Source organism: Schistocerca cancellata, chromosome 2, assembly GCF_023864275.1.
Source record: "Schistocerca cancellata isolate TAMUIC-IGC-003103 chromosome 2, iqSchCanc2.1, whole genome shotgun sequence".
In the NCBI taxonomy this organism is placed as follows: Eukaryota; Metazoa; Arthropoda; class Insecta; order Orthoptera; family Acrididae; genus Schistocerca; species Schistocerca cancellata.
Genome location: NC_064627.1, coordinates 427,543,609 through 427,549,733, shown reverse-complemented (window position 1 = coordinate 427,549,733; position 6,125 = coordinate 427,543,609). Strand labels below are relative to the sequence as shown.

The following is a 6,125-nucleotide window of genomic DNA, read 5'->3' as shown; positions in this document are numbered from 1 at the left end:
ACTTTCCTTGGTGAAAACAGGGCAGTCTCAGCTCCAGATTGGATGGCTCCCAGAGCAGTTGATGCAGCTCGCTGGAGATGGGCAATCAGTCCTGTCGTCAAGGGCTTCTTTCCCATGCTTCCCACAGTTCGCTTCACCTACACAACTCATGGTTGTATTGCCAGATCGCTAGCATTTATAGCACCATGTAGGGTTTGGTATGTGAAGTCAACTGTAAATCGAAGGATCCCTACCATAATATGTTCAGGCAGCGATGGAGAATTGAATGTGGCAACTCAAGTGACTGTCTTTCCAGTTTCTCTGTTATTCCTTCATATTTGTTGCTCTACACTGTCCATCCACTGGGATGCCCATTCTTGTTTCATCTATGCTCTGTCCAGATTCATGATATTGCTCGAGTTGAGAAAGTTGTGCATCTCAACAATGATGTCATATTCACCCAGTCTGTGCAATTTCTTTAAAAGTTACACTGCTTTGACCTGTTAGTTTTGACCCACAAGGAACCATTAGGCAATTATTTTAAAGTGTCAGCATGTCCTTCCAAACCCTTATGGATATAGAAGGATGAAATTTCTTCAAATGTACCTTCCTTTCTCTTTACCACCAGAAACACATTTTCATTGTTAACCACACGAGCCTTGTTGCTGGTTCTTACTATCATGAGGGCTAGCCTCCCACATTCTTTTGGATGAATGGGTGTGAGTACTCCCATGCAGTACACCATTCCCATTGGGAGGAGAAGAAGAAGATTTTAAGGGTTCCGTCTCAGTCCCATGAGTGGCTAGGGAAATAAGCATCCACTCAGACAGAGCTCCATGGGCCTGAGTACACCTTATACGACTGAGGTGTGGCTGGTTCACCAGAGGTTGTCTGCTAATGACTGTTCCGCCTCAACAGCCATGAATCTCACCAGCGTGCAGCACGCCTTGAGTTTCAGGTTTTTTTTATAGAGGTTTTTACCATCCTTGTGATCCGGGCCATTAAGCCAAGATCCCCATTCCCTGTGACACACAACATTCCACCATCACACCACCTGTGACACACAACATTCCACCATCACGCCACATGGTGGTTGCTGAAGCATGCCCACAGCTTACAGTGACAGGGGACTGGCAACGTTTACCCTGGGGTCACTGGGCCTGTACTCAGCAAATCAATGCCGAGCCCCTGAGGGATGTTAACTAGGATCTTCCACCATTTTCTCATCATAGAGCTATTAAAGAGAGGGTAAGTTGGGGCTACAGTTCCAGCCATGAATAATTTCATAACTCCTTCTGCATGTGGGAATTGGATTTGACATTGTCTGCAGCTTGTGGTGTACCACTTGGGCATGACAAACAGCACCGCACCTTGCTGCAGCATTTTACAGGGAAAGCAAACGAAATTTTCATTACCCTGTTCACCTGGATTTAAGAGACAGAATGTAGGCTTAATTCATGGAGAGAAGTCATCCTAATCCCTCTTATGAAATTATGGGAAGACCTTGGAATAGGTGCTGATCTGATGTCTCGCTTAGTTTCTCAAATTCAAGTAGTTTCTTAGCTGTTTCCAGCCTGAGTTCAGGATATATCACTGCACCACTGATAGCCTGACCTAGCTGGAGGATGGTGTACAACAGGCATTTCTGTAATAACACCTCATAGGTGACTTTGTCAATCTTGAGAAGTCAGCGACACTGTGTGGAGAAGTAACGTCCCCAGACAGCTCCACAATTTGGATTTCTAGGGATGTCCATTCATCTTCATATGGTTCTTCCTGGTGTGCACTGTTTAAGATACAAAGTCAGGAAAAGGTGAATGGTGTACCACAAGGAAACACAATAAGCATTTTCATTTTAGTACATGGACTTCATTTCCCCATTTACAACTTTTTAAGTCCACCTACAATGATAACGAGGAACACTGTTTTGAGCCTCATATTTGATTATAAATTGACATTATTAGGCACATAAGGGATTTAAAACAAAATTACTTAGATACTAAATATGTTTAAATACCTTAGACACAGCTCTGGCAAGCAAATTTTTTAAAGCACATCTCGTTTTTTAAGGCTTTTGTTCATCCGAGAGTCTTCTTGGAATGTGCAAACAGATGTCCCCAAGAGGAGCCACCAGCCTATGGTGCTTCTGGTGTACCACTGTCCATATGCCACATATTGGAAGAGTATCTAGTGAATCATCAGTCCACAGCTTTACTGTGAAATTTCCCTTTATTTTGGAGCATGAGCCTAAGGGAATCAATTGCCCTATCAAATACTGTTTTCCTAACTAACAACTTCTTTAAATCTTAGATAGGAAGACTTAGTTAAATACTTTGGTAGGCTCTAACATAATTTCTTCCATTTTTAACTGGTTATTTTCTGTATATTTATGCAGATTTTTAACAATTTTTTTGCTTTTACTGTTTTAATATTAATTTGTTTTGCATTTTGTCTGTGTTTATTTTAGATGTGTAGCTCCTTCAAGCCATAGAGAAGAAAGTAATTGCTCTTAACTTACCTCCTCTGATCCATAGATTTGTTTTCCAGTGAGAGAGGTCACCACTGTGTGGTGTTTCTTGCACACAAATTTCCATTTACTACATAGTCGAATAGTGCACCATATTTTATAAATAAAGGGTAGCCATCAGCCATTTGAGGATGAGCCCCTATTTGGCTGTTGACCCAAGCCCATCAAAGGCTTTGTGAACTATTGTTTGTCAGCAGGAAAGGAATGCTGGAACTAAGAGCCTACATTCATAAGTTTATCATTTTTAACTGATTGTGTTTGCTTTTTTACATCTAATCTGATTTTTTACTGTATTTACTTTCACTACTTGCAATTTATGATGTTTTCTAATCCTGCAAGGCAGTAAAATGTTGATTCAGTCTGTGATTTGCGATTCGCAGTCAAATTGTTTATGTTGAGGTCTAATTGTTCTGCTTTTCTTGGTATGTCAGTTCCTGAAGTAAATGCCACTACTGTTTCAATATTGTGAAATGCTGTACTGGATGCTGAAATGGGGCACATGTTAAAAGTTTGAACCTCTGCCACTGTTTTGGTAGTAACCAATCTAGACTTCATTGTTGCAAATAATGATCACAGAAACACACAGTAATAAGTGCACTGCAACAGCTCAGTAGAACATGACCATGCAGAAATATACATTATGATGGAGATGAGTAAATTTAGTGTAGTAAATCTAGAAAGGAAAATACAAATAGCATAATTAATAAGAAGTTAATGTGCTATAACTAAATGTAATACCAGTCAAGTTCTGTCACATGATGGTAGTAATCAACAGTAATAATGTCATGCCCAACAATATCCATTAGGGATGTACCAATAGAAAGTTGAGTTATATGTACAAGGATTTTCTGGAAATTCCCTGTCATTTTCATGGAGCATAAAAAGTAAGGGGAATGATAGAACAGATTGGCTCATGCAGTAGGTCAGTGTGCTTAGAGCTCTGATAGCAAGTAACCCACCACATTGCTTCTCATTTACCTACAGTAGTGTTGCAAAAGCCAACGGCCTTGCCGCAGTGGTAACACCGGTTCCCGTCAGATCACCAAAGTTAAGCACTGTCGGGCTGGGCTAGCACTTGGATGGGTGACCATCCGGTCTGCCTAGTGCTGTTGGCAAGCGGGGTGCACTCAGCCCTTGTGAAGCAAACTGAGGAGCTACTTGACTGAGACGTAGCGGCTCCGATCTCGGAAACTGACATACGGCTGGGAGAGCGGTGTGCTGACCACATGCCCCTCCGTATCCGCATCCAGTGATGCCTATGGGCTGAGGATGACACGGCGGCCGGTCGGTACTGTTGGGCCTTCAAGGCCTGTTTGGGAGGAGTTTAGTTCTTTTTTTTTTTTTTTTTTTAGTGTTGCAAAATGAATGTTATAACTGAAAATTCTGCCAATTCCATTATGTAACATAGCTTTTAGTGTCAAATAGGATGAATGTTAATTATGGGACAGATGTGGTCATTTATCTATAGTCAACAATGAACTGGAACACAAAACTGACAAACAGTCCATGAAGGACAACATTTCACAATATCTTAGCTGTCAGACAACATTTCATATATTTCTTGGAGTGTTTTGCATGAGCTCATGACTATAACAACTAGGGTCTACTAGTTCTGTGATTGTTGGGCTGGCTGCAAACTCAGACAGCAGAATTTCAAACAGGGGGAATCTGCCATATTGTTAAATTTGAATGGTGAGCAAGTAGAAAAGTAATAAAAAGGTATAATTTCTAGATTTTTTCTAACAAATTTGCTTAAATTATTCCTGTATTTTATAATGAGCAGTCAAATGAAAATTAGACAGATGGAAAGAAGTAAGTATACTGTTCACTATTTCAAAAGTAAAAGCCATTACTGACAATATTTTTATCCCACTGTGAGACAAGATGGTGATGCCTTCATGGAGAAATGTGTGAAGCTGCCCTAGGGAACCACGATTGTACCCAGGCAAGCACATCTTCTTCCAAAGCAAATTGACATCTACAAATGTCTTTCTTCAGGACTCCACAAATATGGAAATCACATTGGGACAGATTGGAACTGAAGGAGGCTGTGTAAAGGGCTTTCCAGTAAAATTTCTGCAGTGTACATGAAACAACCTTGGCAACATTTTTGTTTTTTTTTTCTTTTTAGTCCTGAAGAACGACATTTGTGGATGTCAATTTGCCTCAGAAGAAGAGATGCATGCCTGGGTACAATCATGGTTCCACAGATAATTGAAAACATTTTTCCATGAAGGCATTGACCATCTTGTCTCACAGTGGGTTAAGTGTGTTAACTTAATTTTGAAATAATAAACAGTATACTTATATTTTTTTCCAACTGTATCATTTTCATTTGACTGCCTCTTATATTTATTGCTTAATGGAGATAACTTTCCAGATAGCCCTTCTATCTCACAATAGTTCAGCAGGAACAAAGTAGAAGCAGCTCACAGTGTTCACTGCAGTGCATATGTCGATCAGCAAGTTTGCCTAGTGGAAGGAAGTGAGGCTGTACCCTCAAGGTGGCAAGACATCCACTTCAATATTTGCAAGTCTTCTACACCCTGTACCTTTGGCCAGAACATCAGAGTCAGTATCCCATGAACAGTCTATCATTACTGCTAGCCAGAAGCCATTATAGCAGAAAAAATCAATTTATAATATCTACTTTTCTCTATAAGTCCCTTGTCTCCACCTAACCCTGGTATCCAACCAGAATGACAATGACAGAGACAAGAGCAAATGTAAAGAGTTTTAGCAGAACAACTGAAAGCTTTGACTTTGATGAAGACATGAAGCAATGTGATAGTCACCCCACTGTCCTATTAAATATAAACCTGCATAGCGTAGTAAATAAAATTCACAAAAGAGGCACCATATTTATGAAAACTATCCACATATGTACATACACTAATGACATAGCTGCTGTAGGAAGAAATATCAATACACTCCAAGAAATATACCAGGCAATAGAAACAGAAGCATTAAAAACTGGCCTCATAGTAAATGATACCAAAACAAAATGGATAGTAATGCCACAATCTGAAGCTAGAAGAACCCCTGAAAAACTAAACATCAATGGGAAATGCTTTGAAGGAGTGTCCTCTTTTAATTACATGGGAGCTCTAATAACAAGTGATAAAAGTACAGGAAAAACTATAAAAGTTAAGGAATAAAAGCAGGAAACAGAGCTTACTTCATAAATATGCAACTTTTCAGAAATAGCCTTGTTAAAAGAAATACAAAACTACTGATATATAACTCCTTACTTTGCCCAGTTATCACATACAGGTCAGAGGTATGGATGTTGACAGAACATGGTAAAAATGCACTAAGAACCTTTGAACAGAAGATACACTACAACGCCAAATTACAAGTATTAATACAAGGTAGGAACACAGTAAAATTTGCGAAAGAACAGTGAATATGATGGCTAGGACAGAATAGCAGAGGACAGAATTCCAAAGAAAATGATGAAAGGTGTCATCCATTCAGCTAGGCAAAAAGGGAGATCTAGAAGAAGATGGATTGATGACCTAATAATGAATCTCACCAGTATGGGAGTCTAGGCATGGGAAAGAACAGCAAACAACCACAACATGTGGAGGAATATTGAAGAAGCCGTGGTTCACCAAGG

The 6,125-nt window shown here is 39.8% G+C and overlaps 1 pseudogene; it reads left to right on the top strand.

The window, feature by feature from the left end:
- The first annotated feature begins 3,503 nt into the window (after positions 1-3,503).
- Positions 3,504-3,621, top strand: LOC126164098 (5S ribosomal RNA; annotated as a pseudogene).
- Positions 3,622-6,125: the final 2,504 nt, after the last annotated feature.